Source organism: Monodelphis domestica, chromosome 1 (genome assembly GCF_027887165.1).
Source record: "Monodelphis domestica isolate mMonDom1 chromosome 1, mMonDom1.pri, whole genome shotgun sequence".
Lineage (NCBI taxonomy): Eukaryota > Metazoa > Chordata > Mammalia > Didelphimorphia > Didelphidae > Monodelphis > Monodelphis domestica.
Window position 1 is genome coordinate 467,141,590 of NC_077227.1, and position 23,362 is coordinate 467,164,951.

The window sequence follows — 23,362 nt, forward strand, 5'->3', positions numbered from 1 at the left end:
GTCACTATATACAGTATGTTTTGCTGGTTCTGCTTTCCTTTGCATCTAAAGTGTTCCCATGCTCTCTGTATTCTTCACAAACATCATTTCTTTTAGCACAGTAATTTTCCATGACATCATATACCATGTTTATTTAGTCATCCCCTGGTCTCAGCTTATTTATTCAATAAAGTCAGGGAACATTCTACCCCATCCCACCACTGCACTCCCAAGACAAATTGATCACCTGAAATCTCATCACCACAAAGATGGCTAGCACCTCTGGTGTGATGGTTTGCCAAGCCCTTTTCAGAGCTACTCATCCACATCCACATCCACATCTTTCCCCCAACTCTCATCCATGGCTCTAAGAAGCTGTAGCAAGTTCAGCAGCCCAGGCAAAACTATCTAGCATGGGGGCTACCTCAGGTTGAGGATAATGAACAAATCTCAAACCCAGTGGTGAGTTAGGAGGATATCTACCCCAAGCATGTGAAAATTTCCCCAGAGGAATAGGCAAATGAAAACAATTTGTTCCAAAGTTCATGAAGGCAGCTAAAGCAGGCACCATGGAGGGCTTAGAGCTTGGTCAGATGTTGAAGATACCACTGCATCCCAGGCTATCACTAGTCATCTTGACTTTTGTCTTGTCACTGGACTTCAGTGACTCTAAAAGAGAGATGATGACTTTGGGCAACTCTTTTTCCTCCCCATTAGACACAGTTTAATTCATTGAAAAGTGCAGCAATGAATAGGGTCCTTGGAAGGGCACTTTCTAAGCCATGTGAAATAATACAACAAAGTAGGGGTATGGTTAACAAGACAAAGTTACTTAAATTCAATTCAAGTGCAATTTGAAGCCATCACCCCATGATGTCATTGGTCCTCTTTGGAAAAGGAAGAATGAACAACAAATGTCTCAACACATCCTCAGTTGCCTCTCCCCTCTGATTGGTGGGCTGTAGAGTAGAGCACTAAACTCCTCCCAAAGCCTTTCTTCATAGAGGGCTCACAACCTTCTTGATAACTCCATTTTCCATTCACAGTTCTCTTTGGCTCTGAATCCAGATAACATGGCCCTTTGACCCCTTTTAGCTTTCTTTTGTATATTGTCATTCCCCTATTACTTTTCAAACCCCTTAAGGGCAAGGACTGTCTCTTTTTCTTATTTGTATCCCCAGTTTAGCATTTAGTCTGACAAATAGTAGGTGCTCAGTAAATGTTTATTGAATTATATAAAAAGTGTATTTAAGGGGGTAGCTAGGTGGCCCAGTAGATGGAGAGCCAGGCCTAGAGATGGGAGGTCCTGGGTTCAAATCTGCCCTCAGATACTTCCTAGCTGTGCAATCCTGGGCAAGTCATATAATCCCCATTGCCTAACCCTTATCACTCTTCTGCCTTGGAACCAATAAACTGTATTGACTCTAAGATGGAAGGTAAGGGTTTAAAAAAAAGTGTAGCTAAATATATTTAAGTATATAAAAGAATTTTCTTTTTTGACTTCTTAAGATATATGCTTACTAGCAACCTCTCTACCTTTCTTTAAAAGTGAGATTGTACTGGTGGTAGGAAGAATCCTGAGACTCCTGAACAATTGAATCTACCAATTCACTTGGTGAAACTAAGAGAATCATACTCTGTGTGGTCTAATGATTTTTGAGGGCAACTAGGTGGTGAAATAGATAGGGTGTCAGGCCTGGAATTAGAAAGACTCATCTTCCTGAATTCAGTCTGATTTCAGACCCTTACTAGCTATGTGACCCTGGGCAAGTCACTTAATCCTGTTTTCTCATCTGTAAAATGAGTTGGAGGAGGAAATAGTGTATTAATCCAATATCTTTGCCAAGAAAACCTCAAACAGGATCATGATTGAAAACTAAGGAACAATTATTGAATGGTTTGTTTTTGTAAGAAGACAGGAAATTTAGTTGAATATTAGAAGCGACTTTATAGACTTGTCTCTGGACATGTCTTGCCTTGTAACTTTTCTCTATCTACTCATTCAGGTGGGCAAATGACAAAATAAGAATTTTTACATGGAAGACCCAAGCATGGCGAATAAGTTAAGAAAAGAGTGAATTGTGGAGAAAGAATTCAGCTCATGATGATACTCAATGCTTTTGAGAATTCAATTATGCTTCTTACAGAGTGAAAGATATACCGTGGCCAAGCACTAGAGTTGAAGCTGGAGTAGGTAGATGCCATGACCAAATGGTGGAGCTACAAGACTAGTCCAGGCGTGATGTCAGCCTCAGAAGGAAATAGCTTAAGGAAACCTCAACAAAAATTCTTTATGGTCCTATACACTAGAGGTGTAAATTACACTTCTACACTGATTTCCTACATAGGAAATATTTTTGTATCATCTCTATACTTACTAACTCTCCTCATCAATAGTGTGCATATATGGGGTAGATTGTACCTTGGGTTTTGGAGTCAATGTTCAAATACAAATCCTCTTACTATGCTACCCTAGTAAATGCCTTTACTCTAAGCTGGTTGTGTTCTCTGGTTATTGAAAGATAACACATCATTGGGATGTCATTAACTACAGATTTTGGTGTCTGGGCCTTCAAAGTACCTTGAGTTTGTAATAACCATCCCTGGGGGACATAACCAGTGCATACACATTGGAGGGGGAAGTACACTCTAAAGTACTACGGGTCAGATAGTGAACATGTCATTGATTATTTTTCAATTGCCTTTTAAAAGAAGTATATAACCTACAGCTAAGAAAACTTTCATTGTAGCAAAGGGATGCTGGCAGGGACCTCCAAAATGTAAAGGCAGAACACCCCCAATATGTTGGACCATTAGCCAAGCAGAATTTTTCAGGGACTTAGGTGATATCCACTCCACCAAAAGTACAGTTTACTACCTAGGTTTCGCAGTCTTCTTCTATTCTATAGTCCTGTTCATTGACATGGGGGCATAATAAGAATACTGTCATTTGGCAAAGCTTTAATCCTGACTTGAATGCCTACCTAAATTGCACTGTGTAGTGAACAAATTTAGGACTTGCAGTCAAGAAGATTTGGGTTTAAATCCGATGTCTAACACTTACTAGCCATGTGGCCTGGGGCAAGTCATACACCCTCAGTTTTTTTCTCAACAAATACTTATCGAGTCATAAGTCAACAAATATTTATTAAGCTCTTATGAAATACCAGACTCTGTAAATGAGCACTGAGAATACAAATGCAAGCAAAAAGAAAGGCAGTCCTTGCCCTCAGGAAGCTTATATTCTTTTTTTTTTTAACCCTTACCTTCTGTCTTGGAATCCATCTTGTGTATTGGTGCCAAGGCAGAAAAGTGGTAAAGGCTAGGTAATGGGTGTTAAGTGACTTGCCCAAGGTCACACTACTGGGAAATGTCTGAGGTCAGATTTTAACCTAGGACCTCCTGTTTCTGGGCCTGGCTCTTAATCCACTGAGCTACTCAGTGTCCCCAGACGCTTATATTCTAATGGAAAGAGATGATATCTAAAACAAGAAGGGAAATGAGGAACTAGGAAAGAAGGAAAAACAGAGGAAAGGCAGGACTAGAGAGATGGCACTCTGTAGGGGATAACCATCCACCTTCCCTGGGGGGAGGAGTGTTCCAGGAGAATCCGTGTCCCTGACAGCTGGGACTGTGACAGTGGTACCAACACAAGCCTTAGCTCTTGGCCTCAGGCCCCTGTTCCTCCCCCATCTGCACATTAGCCTGCACAGCACAATCACCACCCCCCAGTGGCAAACAATGTAGTTATAGAATGATAAGCACCAGACATGCACTCATTCAGTTACACAAGGGAATTTCAGTAAAAATATTCTCTGTATTCACCTTTGGATATCACATAATGAATCAACAACTCTCTTCTATAGCTCTGAGCCCCCAACCTGAAACTGAACTCTGATAAAATACTACAGTTTTAAATCTCTCACTATTTCTCTCTCTCTTTGTTTGGCCAGTATCAAGACAAAGAGATAGCAATACAGTATCGTGTATTAGGAACAGAAAGAAGGCAAATTTGTAAGATTATACAACAGAGGATGGAGAGTAATATATAATAAAGATGGAAAGTTAGCCTAGAGTCACTTTATGAAGGGCTTTAACAACCAAATGGAGAATGTTATATTTTATCCTCAAGGCAAGAGAACCAGTTTGTGAGTAGAATTGCAAGGTCAGCCCTATACTGAAGGAAAATCACTGATAGTTTTATTAGAGTAGAAACAAACTTGAGGCAGATAAACAATTAGCAGCATTGCAACAATCCATGTAAAAGGTGATGAGAGCTTCAGTTAAAGTGGTAATTGTATGACTAGTGAGAAGAGCTCAAATGCAAGAGATGCTGGGATAAACAAATCAAGATTTGGCAACTGGTTGGACATGGGTTGGGGAGAGTGAGGAATCAAGAACAGTGCTGATGTTCCCAACCTTGGAAACTATAAGGATGGTGGTATCCCTCAAAAGAAATAAGAGATATTCAGAAGTGGGGCAGAAATGGAGGGGAAAGATAATGAGTTCTTGCTTAGGACAAGATGAATTTGAGTAGCCTACCTGACATTTGGTTTGATATATCCAATAGACAGTTGGTGATTCAGGACTGAAGTTTTGGAAATCAATATGGTCTGATTATTGTAAAATTGAGATTTGAACTCTGGACTTCAATCCCCACAAGTCCTTGCTCCACTTCCCCAAAATGCTTTGTAATCTCATGGAATTCTGAGGTGGGCCAGATCGAGAAGGTACTTAAGCTGATTGTAAAGGCTTTTGAGCTCTCTCTCTCTCTTTTGGACTTCCGTTTTGGAGCAGACGTGGCTCTTTCCATAATGTAGGTGAGGTCTTGTCTAGGCCTCTGGCCTAGGCACATTTTCCTTATCCTGTAATTTCTTTAATCCTTAATCCTTAATAAACCTCTAAAAAATATAATACTCCTTGCAGAGAGAAACTAATTTCTACATGCCTCAGTCTTCCCTAAATTTTAATCTTTACATTATGTAGATCTTGGAATCATCTGCTTAGAGATGATAATTAGACTCATGAAATCTAATGAGGTCAATAAATTACAGAGAAGAGAAGAAAGCCCAGAACTAAGCCTTGGGATAAACCCATAGTTAGGTGGCACAATATAAATAAGACAGCCAAATACCAAGAAGAACCTTAGACAGGAAGAGAACAAAAATATTTTTTTAAATGAGAGAAGAGAGAATATCCAAGAGGAGAAGATACTTGACAATGTCAAAAAAAAAAAGTCAAGAATAATGAGAATTAAGAAAAGGCTGCCAGATTAGTCAATTAATAGATCATTGGTAACTTTGAATAGAACAATTTTATTCCACTGAATGATGAAGTGGATCAAAGTTGAATATAAAAGCAAGGTAATCATACCTGTAGTACCTCTTTCTCAGGATCGAGGCTCAAATATGGTAATAATTAAAACATTAATGTCATCTATTAATTTCATCTATTATTATTATTTAAATCTTATCTTTATTTATCTATATCTAAATCTTCTATGCTGTGCATTCTCATGAGTCCTTGAAGAAATACTTCTTTATACGTCTATTGCAACTGTATTTGCAATCTGTTACATTGTTTCATGATTCTACATGTAAACAGTTTCAGCAGCTTTGGGTATGCTAGTACCAGCTCTAACCAGCTTGCAAAAGCCAATTGTTTAATTTTAAGTATGAGTATCCATTCTTCTAAAGCAATCCCTACAGAGCAAGGCTTGATTTATTATTTACTGATTGTCAAGACTTAAGAAAATATTAATAATTCAGATTAAAAGTGTGGGTTCATAAAATTTTCCTCTCCAGAATGCCTGGTTGTTAAATATTTAGCTGTACAACTCAGTATTACACTATAAACATTGCTTAAACTCAGTAAGAATATAGGAGAAAACTGAGGAAATTAAGAACTCATCAGACTGAAGGCCTAGTAACTGTAGGCTAACAATAATAATTATTGGAATTTATGTAGCACTTTGTGACTGTGAAAATGTGGGTTTCAAGACTGTGAATTGCCAAAATTGTAAAGATAATTTTTAGTGTCTTGATTTAAATAAAAAATAAGTGGTCACCATGGGAAAAATTCCCAAATATGAAAAATACCCAAGTCAGCTGGGTTTTATGGAGATTTTTAATTAATATAAATGAAAGAATTAAGGGAAGAAAAAGAGTAGAGAGATGAGTTTATAGTAGGAAGGGCCTAGGCCTAGGCCTTAAGAGAGACTAGTCAGTCTTTTATCAACTCACCACAAGATTTGTCCCAAACAAAACTCCAGTCCTTCACTGAAATCCTCAACTCCTGAACTGAGTTCAGAGACTCAGCTCTGAACTCCTCCACCTCCAGAGAGAGAACTCCCTGAACTAAGTTCAGAGAGCTCCTTTTAAAGAGAAATTTCTCTTATGTCACCTCCCCTAAATCTTCACATCTACCAATCACAGTAGACGTTTTCCCTAGGACTGACCATTCTTAGTTCACATCTGAGTAGACTAAAACTTCACACCTCTTGCTAAACTTGCCAATTGTAAGTTGCTTGACCTTTTAGTGATTAATTTGACCTTCATAGATACTTAGCACCCTTTTGTATTAGATCTAAAAATAGACCACCTAGCTTAAGGTTCTAGCTTTATTATAAGTATGGGTTGGAGACTTTTTCTCATTGTTCCATAAGGAATTTACAACTTTATCTTCCCCTAAAGTATGCCTAAGTATGGGTGGAGTAATGTTAGAGTTCCCAATACATTCCTGATCAAGTACCTTCATTGTTTAAAATGGGTAATAGCCTTAACCAAATGTTCCAAGGTAGAGTCTGAGAAATTTTAAGATTCACAACTTTAAGGTTTACAAAGTGTTTTACATACATTTATCTCCTTTGAACCTCAAATTTTTCTCTTTTGACCACTGACTATAATCAGGGTTTCACCACAAGTCAACAGCAGCAGCATAAAGCCAGACAGGAATTGAATTAGAGATTTGCATTCCTCCACAGAAGTTCTTTGATACCTCATTCTGCTGGGGGGGCCTTGGGATCTAGAAGTGAGTGGAGTGAAGCCTCTGATAGAACCATCAAGCAATACATCTTATGTATTTGTAGTCCAAAGACTAGCTTCAATAAGAGTGGAGGGACCATAGCACCTCATTAAAAATTTTACTAAGGCTGTATAAATAGCTTTAGTTGTAAAAGAAATTTACATGGAGGAATATTTTCTGGCATCATTCAAGAGAGGAGAAGACCCCACTGATGAAATAATAGGTCTATTAAAGAATGCCTGGATTTAAGAAAACCTAGTGGAGAAGCTAGATAGCACAGTGGCTAGAGCACCAGGCCTTTAATCAGGAGGTCTTGGGTTCAAGTCTGTCCTCAGACACTTCTTAGCTGTGTGACTCTGAGCAAGTCATTTAATCTCATCTGCCTAGCCCTTGTCCTTCTCTCTTAGAGTTGTTACTAGGACAGAAGGTATGAATTACAAAACAATCTCTTTTAATTAGAGAAATGCAAATTAAAACAACTGAGATATCACCATTCACCTATCATATTGGCCAATATGACAGAAAAGGAAAATGATAAATTTTGAAGCAGATGTGGCATAATTGGGACACTAATATACACTGTTGCTGGACTTGTGAACTATTCCAACCATTGTGGAGGGCAATTTGGAATTATGCTCAAAGGGCTATAAAAGAATGCCTACCTTTTGATCCAGTAATAACACTATTTGAGGTCAGATTTGAGCTGAGGTTTTCCTGACTCCAGGTCAGGCACTCTGTCCACTGTGTCACCAAGCTGCCCCATATCAGGAATAAAAGCAGCCTAGAACACCTGCTTCCTTGATCAACTTCTTGCAAAATGTATTTAGGTTCCCTGCTCAGTCAGCTCAAGGAACTCTGACTCCAGTCTAATTCAGCTTTGTTCCTGTGGAACTTATTGCCCCTTGTAATTGTTTTGCTTAAAGTCATATTTTCATGGAAACAATTCCTGGTGTTAAGGAGGTGTGCCTAAATACTCAAGAACAATCTTAGATGTTACTATTGCTTTGTGATTTTGTAGCCTCCTCAGTTTAATATATATGTAGCTGATTAAGACCAAGCAAGAGCTAGGAAAAAATCACAAAATGTAAAATCAATAATTTTGATTGCTTCAAATTAAAAAGGTTTTGTACAAACAAAACTAATGTATCCAAAATTAGAAGGGAAGCAACAAATTGGGAAACAATCTTCATTACAAAAACCTCTGACAAAGGTCTAATTACTCAAATTTATAAAAAGCTAAACCAATTATACAAAAAATCAAGCCATTCTCCAATTGATAAATGGGCAAGGGACATGAATAGGCAATTTTCAGTTAAAGAAATCAAAACTATTAATAAGCACATGAAAAAGTGTTCCAAATGTCTTATAATCAGAGAGATGCAAATCAAAGCAACTCTGAGGAATCACCTCACACCTAGCAGATTGGCCAACATGATAGCAATGGAAAGTAATGAATGCTGAAAGGGATGTGGCAAAGGTGGGACATTAATGCATTGCTGGCGAGTTGTGAATTGATCCAACCATTCTGGAGGGCAATTTGGAACTATGCCCAAAGGGCGATAAAAGATTGTCTGCCCTTTGATCCAGCCATAGCACTGCTGGGTTTGTACCCCAAAGAGATAATAAGGAAAAAGACATGTACAAGAATATTCATAGCTGTGCTCTTTGTGGTGGCCAAAAATTGGAAAATGAGGGGATGCCCTTCAATTGGGGAATGGCTGAACAAATTGTAGTATATGTTGGTGATGGAATACTATTGTGCTCAAAGGAATAATAAAGTGGAGGAATTCCATGGGGACTGGAACAACCTCCAGGAATTGATGCAGAGTGAGAGGAGCAGAACCAGGAAAACATTGTACATAGAGACTGATACACTGTGGTACAATCGAATGTAATGGACTTCTCCATTATTGGCAATGCAGTGATCCTGAACAACTTGGAGGAATCTACGAGAAAAACCACTATCCACATTCAGAGGAAACACTGTGGGAGTAAAAACACCAAAGAAAAACAACTGCCTGATCACATGGGTCAAGGAGAATATGATTGGGGATGTAGACTCTAAATGATCACCCTTGTGCAAATATCAACAACATGGAAATAGGTTCTGATCAAGGACACCATGTAATACCCAGTGAAATTGCGTGTCGGCTGCAGGAAGGGTGGGTGGAGGAGAGGGAGGGAAATGATCTGATTATTATAACCAAGAAATAATGTTCTAAATTGACTAAATAAACTAATTCAAATGGAATACACACACACACACACACACACACACACACACACACACATACACACACACATATATATGTAGCTGAGAGTTTGGAATTGTGCTTGCAATAAAAGTATTTTCCTGACAGAGATGTAGTAGACTAATAGACAGGGCCAATATGAGAATTTGTTTTGCTTTACTGTGCATAGTTGTAGCAAGTTTTCTTTTTCTTTCTCATTTTCATTGAGGAGGCTAAGTAGGGAGGAGAAAAAAAATAAATGCTTGAAATTAAAAAACAACAACAATAAAAACCATCTGTCAAAACTAAGTATCAATTCCAAGGCAGAAGGGCAGTATGGGCTAGGTATTTGGGGTTAAATGATTTGCCCAGAGTCACAGAGCTAGGAATGATAATTGTTTTAGTATTATAACTAATATTTTGTTTTTAACTCAATTACATGAAAAAACAATTTTTAATCTTCATTTTCTTTAAGTTTGGGCCAGTCTCACCCTCCCTTCCTTCCTTTCCTCTTCCCCAAGGCAGCAAGCAATCTGATATAGATTTTACATGAGTAAAAGCATACAACATCTTTCCACATTAGTCCTTTTGTGAAACAGAACTTGAACAAATGAAAGAAAAGTGAAGAAATGAAGTGAAATATAGTATGCATCAGTTTGCATTCAGAATCCGTCAGTTCTTTCTCTGGATGGCATTTTTCTTCATGAGTCTTTAAACATTTTCTTGGATCACTATATTGCTAGTAATAGCTAAGACATGATAATTTTTTAAAAGATATTTTACTTTACCAATTACATATAATAACAATTTTCCACATAAATTTTCTGAAATTATATGGTCCAAATTGTCTCCCTCCCTTTCTTTCCCCTCTCAGAGATGACAAGCAATCTGATCTGGGCTAAACACATACCATAAGTCATGATAACTTTTAAATATAATTATTTTTAAAAGGATAGATTATGCAGGGCAGCAAGGTAGCTCAGGGGATAGGAATCTAGACTTGGAGACAGGAGGCCCTGGGTTCAAAATTGACCTGGTTCATAACTTAGACACTTCCTACCTGTGTGACCCCAGTTAAGGCCCTTAACCTTGATTGCCTACCTTACCACTTTTCAGCCTTGGAATCAATAGTGAATATCAATTTTAAGACAAAAGGTAAGGGTTTAACATAAAAAAAAGGAAGAAGGGCAGCTAGGTGGTTCAGTGGATTGAGAGCCAGGCCCAGAGACCAGAAGATGGGAGATCCTGGGTTCAAAACCGATCTGAAACACTTCCCAGCTGTGTGACCCTGGACACCGCCCCCCCCCCCCATTGCCTAGCCCTCCCCACTCTTCTGCCTTTGAACAAATACATTGATTCTAAAGTGGATGGTAAGGCTTTTTTTTTTTTTAAAGGAAGGTTGATTATGTTAGCAAATTCTATAGTGTAAGACTGATGATGATAAAAAACAACCTAAGAACTCTGATCTATGAGTCAAGATACTCAATAAGCCCATCTCCTTTAAGGTTACTTTCCATCTATGTTCTGTATTTCTCTCATATGAACTGATTTTGAAGGGTCCTTCTATTTCTCTATCCTGTGATCCTCACATAAAAATGAATTGCATGATGTAACTGAGTCTTGGAAGTCACTGAAGAAGAAACCCCAACATGCCCATTGAGTGACTAGCTGGAGAAAAATGTATGCTGGAAAACTGCCATGTGGAAGCATTATGAAATACTTCCCTGAATGAAGAGTGTGGCTCATTTGGTTTATGAGGTTGTAACACAGAGAGTAAAAAGTAAACACATAATGATGTTCATTAGCATTACCCAGTACTTTTTTTCTTAGCTAAATGGGCTGTGTACTTAGCAGCACCTTTCACTACTCAATAAATGCTTCCTGGATTAGTAAATGAAGGGAGTTCATGTGCTTAGTATAAAATAGTAGCTGGCAAGTATGTTCTGAGTACCCTGGGGGCTCCTTCAGACTCTGAGGGGGGGCATACCAGGTATTTTCAAAATAATACTAAGGTTTTCATTTCTATTATAATAAATATCAATAGGTATAAATCACGTGGACACAAACTCTTTGGGGGAAGGTCTTCAGTCATTATTATAAATGTAAAGAGGTCTTGAGATTAGAGTTTGAGGACCATTGGTGTTATAGAAAGCCCTGGACAGGGAGTCAGGAAGCTTGAGCTCTGGTTCTAGCTGTATTCTTAAGTTCAGATTTTGTGCCTCAGTTGCTTCCTCTGTGAAATAAAACAATTGGAATCAGTTCCTGTGTCCAGTGATTGGGGAGTGATTGATTACATTGTGGTGTATTACATGCATGAAGCACTGCTATACAATAAGAAATGAAAAATATGAATTTTTTAAAACTCTAGAACACATGAAGTGATACAGAGGGAAGAAAACAGCATCAGAATAGCAATATACACACTGACTACAGCTATTTAGGCTGTCATTATATAAGTAATAATAATATATACTGTGTAACAAAATTTCATAAATGTGAAATGTAACAAATGTCATTCATTACATAATATAATATAAATAACAATAAATAATTACATATAAAGTATAAGCAATAGCAACAAAATTCAGAAAAATACATAAAAGAAAAAGTTCTGAAGGGCAAATAGAAATAAATAGGACGTTTTTATTATTATTCTGTTAAAATTCAACATTTGTAAATGGGTCCTTGAGACTCCAGGCTGAGTGTGGGATGTTTTAGGTACTCACAATTATGCAAACACATCTGGAGCCTCCTCCATCCAGTGCCTATTCAACCAATAGATTGATTGAATTCCATGAATTTTTATAAAAGGAATTTATTGGGAAAATAGAGTAACATTAATTACAAAAACATCATTTCCAAATGAGGCGGGACTACACATGCATAGTTCCTTAAAGTATAATAGTAGTGAAGATTATGTTCTGCATGATTTCACATGTATAATATATACCCTCCTTGGCAAGGATGTGGCACGTATGCAGAGCCTGCCCTCGAGGAGATACTCCATTCCTCCTCTTCCCGGTGCCTGAGGACATTTCTTGCATGCCCCACCCCTCTGTCCAGTGGCATAAAGCAAGCACTTTCTCCCTCTGCTCTTTACAACAAGGTTGGGGCTCACTGACAGCTTGAATTTGCCCTCTGGGCACTCAAACTCATTAAAGGTTCATCAACTTGATATATACCATACTGCTTGCCTTCTCAATGGGTGGGTAAGGAGCAAGAGAGAAGGAGAGAATTAGGTATCAAATTGTAAAAAAGAAATTTTTAAAAGCATATTGAAGTGTAGCCTCAGACACTTCCTAGGTGTGTAATCCTGGGAAGGTCACTAACATCGATTGCTCAGCTCTTATCACTTGGAACCAATACATAGTATTGATTTCTAAGAGAGAAGGTAAAGCTTTAAAAAAATAATGAAGTGTGGCAGCCAGGTGGCTCAGTGTATAGAGAACCAGGCCTGGAAATGCAAGGTCCTGGGTTCAAATATGACCTTAGATAGGGCCCAGCTGTGTAACCCTGGGCAAATCACAACCCCAGGTGCCTAGTCCTTACTGCTCTTCTGCTTCAGAGCTGTAAGAATTTAAATTTAGGTTTTTATGCTAAATATGAGAATTCTAGAGTAATACGGTGGTCAAAAATATTACAGCTTAAGTCAAAATGACTTTTAGCAGCTTTATTTACAAAGAGGTAGAAAGAGTGAAAATGTAGATAAAGAGACAGAAAGTACTGCCTAGCCTACCAAACCAGAGAGCATGCCTGAATCCTTGAACTGGCCTTTTAAAGCAATTTTCTTTAAGTCACTTCCCATTACTCCCCCACTTTATGGGAACCAATCGCAGTCTTTCAATTTGCCTAGCACTGCCAAAGGGGGTGGGCAGTGGCCTCTGGAGTTGTCACCCACTCTAGCAAGTGATTTGCGCACTCTCATACTTAGTGACTGGTAAGGTACTAGGTAGGGGTACTTAAGTTTTTGATTAACTTAAAAGTTGCTGATTGATAGACAAAGAGAGTTTGATTCACTCTTTACAGAGCCAATACTTAATATTGATTCTAAGATAGAAGGGAAGGGATTAAAAAAAAAGTAGTGAAGTTCATGTGTAGAGAACACAGGTGGCAAAGGGCTAACCCAAAGTTCCTGGCTACTTTCCCTCCTCATGAGGCTTCCCTTGGGTGTAGCATTCTGCTGAGCTCTAAGATTTTAGTGCTTTTTGAGAGTCCATAGCTAGCACTTATCTCCATCAAAACTGATCACAATCCCTAAAGCTGTTGCCATTTTCCGGTGACATCCATTTATAGACTTTTCTATCATGAGTCACTTTTGCTCCAGGGAACAATTCTATCTGGGAATACTTGTTCATCTAAGATCAGGGGAGAATAAACACAAAGAAATAGAGGTACCATGTGATGGACACATAATGTCAAAATGGGGAAACCTACCCAACAGCCCGCAGTAGTTCTTTGTCTCACTTCATGATGAGAAGGAAACCGATACTGGGAGATCAGTATTGTTTACTCAGTCATGTCCGATCCCAATAGACCATAGTACACTAGATCCTTCTATCTTCCACTATCTCTCAAAGTCTGTCCAAGCTCATGTTCATTCTAAGACACTATCAATCCATCTCAATTCTATTCCCTTCTCCTTTTGCCTTCAATCTTTCCCTATATCAGGGTCTTTTCCAATGACTCCTACCATCTCATTATATGGCCAAAGCATTTAAGCTTCATCTTCAATATTTGACACTCCAGTGAATAGTCTGAGTTAATTTCTTTATTTATTTACTGACGATCACCTTGCTACCTAAGAGACTCTCAAAATCTTCTCTAGCACCACAATTCAAAAGCATTCATTTTGTAGCATTCAGCTTTCCTCATAGTACAACTTTCACAACCATACATTACTACTGGAAAAACCTTAGCTTTGACTATACAGAGCTTTATCAGCAAGATGTCTCTGCTTTTTTAGTATCCTGCCAGATTTTCCACAGCTTTTCTTGTGAGGAGTGAGAGATCAACAGGTTGTCCCTTTTGAATTAGAAGATATTTCATCCTCACACAATACCAGCTTTTCAATCATGCATATCTGGAAGCAGGCTTCCAAAGTTCCACATGCTGGATTGAAAACAGGCAGAGAATATCTGTATAAGAATTGCTTTGACTGGAAACTGCAGGGATATTCCTCAATTGGGGAATGGCTGAACAAAGTGTGGTATATGATGGTAATGGAAATACTATTGTGCTTTAATGAATGATGACAGGATGATTTCAGAAAGACCTACATGTACTGATGCAGAGTGAAATAAGCAGAACCAGGAGAATATGGTACACCTGGTAATTGAAACAATGCGGGATGATCAAATGTAATAGACTTTGCTATTAACAGCAATACAATGATCCAGAACAATTCTGAGAGACTTATGAAAAAGAAAGCTATCCACCTCCAGAGAAAGAACTGATGATGAATATATATATAATAATATAATGAATAATATGGAAATGGGCTTTGAGTGATACCACATGAATAACACTGGAATTGCTTGTCAACTCCAGGAGTAGGGAGGGAAGAGAGGAGGGAGACAGCATGAATCATGTAACCTTGGAAAACTTATGGATAAATCTGTTACTGTAATAAAATAAATTTTAAAAAAGAAAGGAAGAATTGCTCTGGGTACCTTGCTAGGGAGACCCAAACAGATTATGCTTTAAGGACTGGGTCCTCATTGATCAGTCTTCTCATTAAACTAGCAAACTAAGGGAAGATGAAGTGATTAACTCCTTCTTCTCCTTATACATGGAGTCCAACATCAGAAGATGGAACATGTCCAAGACAGCTCCCATTCCTAAGGATGCGTTACTACTGGGACACTTCTCATGGCTCTGGTTCTTGGCAGTTACCTGTTTCAATGCTCCTCCACTGTCTTTAGTCTTTCTCCTTCCAAAGCTGTTTCTCTACAGAGTTGCTGCCGCCATCTGCTGGTGCTGTCATTTGCTGCGGCAGTTTCTTTTTGATTAAAGATAGTGTTATCATTCTTTTGTAAGAATAACTGCAGCATCATTCCTAGAAGCTGATCAACTCAACTTCAGCTTTTTCAATATACTTTACCATAGCCATTCCAAATTGGTACACAAGGCATCTCAGGTGGCTATCAAGAACATTTTTTAACCTCAGGTACCCCATCTCTCAACTGAAATCTTCACAGATTCCCAAGACACTAAGGTTAGAGTGAGTTAATTCCTTTTATCTCCTATTATACTAGTGACAGAGCCATAAAAATCACCTTGAATTTTCAGTCAGCCTTAAATAGGAGGCACTTAGAGGAGTTGAAGCAATGTGACCATATGTGACAATCATTACTATTGTAAAAGTATCTTTACATAAATAATGGAAGGTTATGGATTTATGTGTGATAGTTTCCTCAGCAGGAAAGGAGTCAAGACTAGGATACAAAGCTTGAGGTCCTTTGATAATGAACAGTGAACAGAAATTGATTGAACCTGAAAACCACATCCCCTAGACTAACAATATTTAAGCAAGAAGATAGATGTAATTCTAGCTTTGTATCCCATCTTTCTGAGGAAGATAGAGCAAACTCTGCTTCCAATTCCCTGCTTCCTCTCCTGACAGGAATTAAAGTCTCTCTTAGAAGAGGATGACTGACAATATAAAGATATATATTTTGCCTCCCTTAAGTATTGTGCATGTACACATAAGCATATATGTATACAAAGACACACATATATGCATATTTATATATAAATGCATGGGTTCTTTTCCTTTTTCTTTAATCTCTTTGGGAGTATCAACTTAGTATTGGTACAACTGAGTAAAAGAGTTTGCATAGTTTAGTGGCTTTTTAGGCACAGTTCCAAATTACCTTCCAGAATGATTGGATCAATTCACAACTCCAACAACAATGTATTACCATCATTATTGTCCCACAACTCCTCCAACAATTGTCATTTTTCTTTTTGTCATTTTGGCCAATCTGATGAGTGTGAGGTAGAACCTCAGAGTTGCCTAGATTATTTTGGGCTAATTATTAGTGCTTTGGAGAATTTTTTCATAAGTTTATTGATAGCTTATATATTGATAGATATATATTTTCCCCCCAAGAAATGGCTGAATAAATTGTGTTATATGTTGGTGATAGAATGCTATGGTGCTCTAAGAAATGATAAACAAGATGATTTCAGAAAAAGCTAGAAAGATCTGTGGAACTGATGAAGAGGGAAATGAGCAGAACTGAGAGAACATTGTATGTAGTAATAGCAATATTGTGTGATGATCAACTGTGAATACTTGGCTATCAGTAATGCAATGACCTGAAAGACTTATGACAAAGAATGCTATCCACCTCCAGAGAAAGAACTGATGGAGTCAGATGGATATGGATCATAGCATATTACCTTTCATATCAGATTATTTATGGTTTTATTTTGGGGGTTATGTATGAGTATATACAACAATGACCAATATGGAAGTGTGTTTTGCATGATAATAAAGTTAAATTTTTTAAAATTCCCTTGAAAACTTCCTGTTCATATTCTTCGATCATTTATCAATTGGGGAATAGTTCTTATTCTTATAATTTGGATTCAGTTCCTTATATATTAGTAGCAAAACAGAAATCAGAATAAGTACACATATGAGAATACATACCAGACAATAGAGAGTGAAGGAAATCTTCCTTTGGGAGCAAGGTAATTCAGCTCAACCAAGAGAGGGAGAATCCTAGATTTTACTTAAGGGGAAATTCCCTGAGATCTCTAGTGTAACAAGCTGAAGTAAGTGACAAAATGGAGACTGATAGCTCCTTTCACATCTTCCCAGAGTCTTTTCCATTAACAACCTAAAGTGGGATTTTCTTGGAAAAAATATTAGAGTGATTTACCATTTCCTTCTCCAGCTCATTTTCCAGATGAAGAAACTGAGGCAAATAGGGGTAAGTGACTTGTCCAGGGTCACATAGCTAGGAAGTATCAGGAGCCAGATTTTAACTCAGTTAGAGAAATCTTCCTGACACCAGGCCTAGAACTCTGTCTGTGTCTCCAAGCTGTAGCGTATAGACACAGAAATTAACTATTCATAGCTATACCATGAACACAGCACAAAACAGGCAAAGGAACATAACAGCAAAAAAAAATTTTTTTTAAACAAACATACTCAAACATGCAGTAATTCATATGTATATTAGTAAACATATAATTGCATGCGAAGCACTTTTCACATGGACAATCTCTAGTATTGTCACCTAGAGGCAGACATGTGTAACTGTATCTTCAAATTTACCTGAAACAGCAGAACTTAGCCTAATGACTGATCTAATAGGCTTCGCTGAGAACATTCTCTGTGAACTCCCTCTTCTCTCCTCTTCCTTATCTCCTCCGCCACTCTTCTTCACCCTTGTCTCTCATGACAAAGTGGCCGTACTCCTTACCAAGGTCAGGTTGTCTCGTCCGCCATCCCCACCGTGATCTAACTTATTTTCAATGTCTCTCTGTCTACTGACTCCTTTCCTACTACCTACAAACATGCCCACGTCTGCTTCATTCTGAAAAAACCCCCACTTAATCCTTATGTCCCTGCTAACAACGTCTTATATACCGTCTATCCTGGAGCCAAACTCTGCAAAAAGGTTATCTAATAATATCTATAATAGGTGCTTCCTCTGTCTCTTCTCTCTCTTTTTTCTTATCCCCTTATAATGAGGCTTCTGACCTTATCGTTACAACAAAACTACTCTGCAAAAATACTGGATTGCTTTATTTTCCAGATCCAGTGGCCCTTTCTTTATCTTCATTCTCCTTGACCTCTCTGCAGCCCTTCACACTCTTTCCAACCTGATTTTTGGGAAATGACTTTCTCCTGGTTCTCCTCCTACCAATCTGATTGCTCCTTTTCTGTCTCCTTTGCTGGATCCTCCTCCAGATCATGGACCTCTGACCATAAAGTCTCTCAGGTTTCTGCCCAGGGTCCTTTTCTCTTCTCCCACTATACTGTTTTGCTTGGTGATTTCACCAGCTCCCATGGATATAATTACCATCTTTATGCTGATGATTCTCAAATCTTGAAACTGATCCTCTCTGCTGACCTCTAATCTTTCATCTCTAATTTCCTTTCAGTCATTTGGAACTAGGTAGTGCTATGCCTGGAGACAGGAAGACCTGAGTTCAAATCTGTCCTCAGATACTTACTAGCTGTGTGACCTTGGGCAAATCACTTAACCATTGTTTGCCTCAGTTTACTCATCTGTAAAAATTGGGATAATAATAGTGTCTTCTTCCCAGGATAGTTATAAGGATCAAATGAAATAATAATTATAAAGCACTATAAGAACTATATAAATGTTAACTATTATTATATTATTACTATTTCCAAAAGATATCTTAAACATAGGATGTCTAAAATAGAACCTATCTTTTCCCCTAAATGCTTCCCTTCTTTCACCTCCCCTATTACTGTTGAGGGCAACACTAGCTTCTGAATCCCTCAGGCCTACAACCTAGGAGTCATCCTGGATTCTTCATTGTTTCCCATCACCCCCATATTCAACCTATTGCCAAGGCCTGTCAATTTTACCTTTGCAGGGGGCAACTGGGTGGCTCAGTAGATTGAGAGCCAGGCCCAGAGACAGGAGAGCCTGGGTTCAAATCTGGCCTCAGACACTTCCTAGCTGTGTGACCCTGGGCAAGTCACTTAACCCCCCATTGCCTAGGCCTTACCATTCTTCACCTTGGAACTAATACATAGTATTGATTCCAAGATGGAAGGTGAGGGTTTAAATTTTTTTTGCTTTTTCTTTTGCAACATCTCTCAAATGCATTTCTTTCTCTCCTCTGATGCTACCAGCACTCTGCTATGAACTCTTATCCTCTCATGCCTAGACTGTTGAAATAGTCTGCAGGTAGGTTTGTCTGCCTCAAGTCTTTCCCCACTCCAATCTATCCTCCATTCAGTCACTAGTGATTTTCCTAAAATACAGATCCAATCATGTCAAGCCTCTCCCCATCTCCCACCTCAATAAACTCCAATGGCTGTTTTTGTCTACATCAAATGCAAAATCCTCTATTTGGAATTGAAGGTCCTTCATAACTTAGACCCCTCCTACCTTTCCAGTCTTCGTAGATGCTTCCCCTTAGGCACTCTCCCATCTAGTAGTAACACTAGACTTTTGGCTGTTCCATGAGTTAGACATAGAGCACCTGGAATGCTTTCCCTCTTCCTCTCTGGTTTCCTCTAAGTCATAACTAAAATCCTACCTTATATAGGAAGTCTTCCTCACCCTCTTAGTTTCAATGCCTTCCCTCTGGTAATTCCAGTTTTTCCTATTCATCCTGTATATAGCTTGATTTTATACATTTCTTTGAATGCTGTCTGCCACATTAGACTATTTACCTCCTTGAAGGCAGGGACTGTCTTTTGCTTTTTTTCATGTCCACAGTACTTAGAACAGTGCCTGGCATATAGTAGGTGCTTAATAAATATCGCACAAGGGTCTATATAGCAAAGAGATCATAAAAAAGGGAAATGGATCACTTGTACAAGAATATTTATAGCTGCTCTTTTTGTGGTGACAAAGAATTGGAAACTAAAGGGATGCCCCTCAACTGAGGAATGGCTGAACAAGTTGTGGTATATGTTGATGGTAGAATACTATTGTTCTATAAGAAATGATGAGCATTTGGCTGCTGGGTGGAGAGATGGAGCATGTGAAAAATGTCCTCAGGCACTATGGAAAGGGGGAACAGAGCAACCCCCTCCATGCAAGCCAGGGCAAGCTGGGGCACATGTGACATATCTTTGCCACATCTTTCCCACATCTTCGACAACATGGGGCTAGGCAATTAGGGTTAAGTGACTTGCCCAGGATCACACAACTGGGAAGTATCTGCGATCTGATTTGAATTCAGGATCTCCTGTCTCTAGACCTAGTTCTCTATCCACTGATCACTTCTCTGCCCCTCTAAACATTTTTTTTAAAAAGTCACTTCCTCTTAATCTACTGTCCTATGTATCTTTTCCCTTTCATTCCCAAACTCCTAGAAAGAATTCTCTTTACAACATTTACCTACAGCCCTATCACTCAACTGAAACTGAAGCTTTTGGTTCTGTTGATCACCCCTTTATCCCTTTCTTTGGGACTCTTTTTTCCTATCTTGACTTCTGTGATACCCCCATCCTTGACTATTCCTACTCAATCTTTTTTACTGGATCATCATCCATCTCTTGCTCCTTTAGCCTGGGAATCACCCAATGTCCTTCCTCAATCCCTTTTTTCCTATTTCTAACAGTGCTTTCTTGGAGAAACATCACTACTCATTGGTTGTCAAGTATCTTCTCTCTGCAGATATCTTTCATATCCATATATTTAGCCTTAATACCATTCTTAACTTTTGGACATGCATTATCAACTACCTGCTGCATATATCCCATATATCACACAGTCAGCTCAAGATCAACCTATCCAAAATAGTGCCCATTATCTTCCTTTCTAAATCTATCAGTACTCTAAACTTCCCTATTTATTTTGGAAATATAGTCATCCAGACTTGTAATTTTGGAATCATCCATGATTACTCTCTCTCTCTCTCTCTCTCTCTCTCTCTCTCTCTCTCTCTCTGATCCCCCACAGCCCTTTATTTGCCATGGAATATTGATTCTATCTACCACAACTCTGACTTCTGTATACTTCTCTCCACTCATATGATCTTGCCCCAATTCAAGCCCCGATCACCTTTTACTTACAGACTCTAAATTTGTCTACCTGATTCTAGCCTCTTCTCTTCAGATCCTTCACATAAAGACAAAACAATCTTTTTAAGGTGTGAGAACAAATATATCACCTACTTGGGTCTCTTCCTCCTTCTATGCATCACTATTACTACACACTTACCACTTCTCCCCAAAATGTCACCCCTCATCAAATTGCTGGTCTTTTTTAATTTTAATTTAAATCCTTGCAGGTTTAACATTTCTATGATCCTGTGATCCCAAAAGGGGATGTCTATGCTTTGATGACCTCTAATTAGCAAAATGATAGTAATAATATAGCTCCTTTCATCAAAGATAGTCCCAATCAAACTCTACACTGTCTTTTTATTGTAGAAACACAGTAGAATGTGTTCTGGTTTAGGGAGATAATACAAATTTATATAGTACTTTAAAGTTTGCAAAGCACTTTGTATCCATCATCTGATTTGAGTCTCACAATAACTCTGTTGAGTGGATATTATGGGGGTTAAAACCCAAGTTTTACAGATAAGGAAACTGAGGCTCAGAGAAGTTAAGCAATTTGTCCAAGGGCACTTAGCCAGTGTGATTAGTGAGACCAGAAACTGGTCTTATTATCCTCCTGAGATTTCAGTGTATCCTTGTTCTGTTCCTTTATTTGAACTAAAACTTGCATTTACTGAACTGTCACTCCATCTTCGATTCTTTTAGCTATCAATCAAAGTTGCTATTGGTTTAATTAATCATTTTCCTTTTTACATAAAATCTTGAACTTCCAGTTTAAGTTGGCGTTTCCTGTCATCAACTTGTTTTCATAGTAAGGGAAACATAATCCCTGAAACACCCAGCTTTAAGATGATGCAAATCAGCCTAACAGTCCTCTGTTTTGTGAACAGCTTACTTCATGCAAAACCTGGTTGCATAAATAAATGAGCCAGTAGGTATTGGGGGAAGGGGGAGGGAAGAAAAGAAGACTAAGAATGAATAGGGGAAAGGAAGGTATTTGCCAAAGGGGGAGGCTTTAAATGCACCATAGTTCAACGTTTTTTGGAAGAACTTTTCTTCTTTTATTCCTGTTTTTGTAGGAGAAAATGACAACTTTATAGGGATTAGAAGAAATTCTCCGAGCCATCAAATATGACTACAAATATGCAGTTCATGCTTATGTTGAGAAAAAGATGCATTTCTTTCATTCTCTCTTTCACCACCAGGTGGCCTCATAAGCAGTACCTAAGAAATAGCGGATGCTACCAGCCCCAACCCTTAAGAATCCATTATGCATCACGTCCCTAAGATAGGGCAGATGACCACATAGTGCTAAGCAAGAGTGTTTGCTTTTAGGAATAGACATTCATCAAACATATCACTTTTTCTGGACATTTGAGTTGGGAAATTTGTATATATAGGTTTCTTCTTAAAAGTGGTGTCTTGGGAGCAGTTGGGTGGCTCAGTTGATTGAGAGCCTGGGTTCAAATCTGACCTCTGACTTTTCCTAGCTGTGTGACTCTGGGCAAGTCACTTCACACTTAACGCCCATTGCCTAACCCTTACTGCTCTTTTGCCTTGGAACCAATACACAGTAGTGATTCTAAAATGGAAAGTAACAGTTTAAGAAAAAATAGCATCTTTCACAGAATATTTCTTTCATAATATAGTCAAAATTAATAAAACAAATGCTAAGAAAACAAAATCATGGGATCTTAGAACATAAATTGTCAGAACTGGAAGAGACTTTAGGACATAGACTGTTAGAACAGGGTCAGATCTTAGAACACAGAATGTCAAAAATGGAAGGAACCTTAAAACCAAAAAAAAAAATGTCATGGATAAAAGAGACCTTAAATCATAGATTTTCAGAATTTGGGGGACCTTAAAAAAGAACCTGAGAGACTGCCTACATAGGGGGGAGGTGTTGTTCTCAAAACAAGTTAACTTGTTTTTAAAAATATTTTTATAACTATTCAATATAATGACTTCCTTTAAAATCTTGGGCATTTTTATTTTATGCTTTTAAGAACATGATTCTGAGAAGAGATCCACAGGCTTCACCAGACTGCCCGAAGGGTCCATGCTACCAAAAAAAAAAAGAAAAAAGTTAAGAACCTCTGATCAAGTCCATTCTTTTTTCTCCCTGCCCACTTTATGAGTAAGGGAACTGAAGATCAGAGAGGGGAAGCAATTTGCCCATGTTTGCACAACTAGTTAGCAGGGAATTAGGTTAGAACCCAGGTCTCATGATTCCCATTTCCCAGAGTTTTTTGAGTAAAACCATAGAATTTTTTTTAAGAAAGGGAAAACCTCCCTATAATTTCACACATTTAATGGTAGGGGTGTTGTATTCGTGTGATTAAAAGGAGGGGGACTAATTTCCCAGTAAGAAAGAGAGAAGTATCATGTTAGT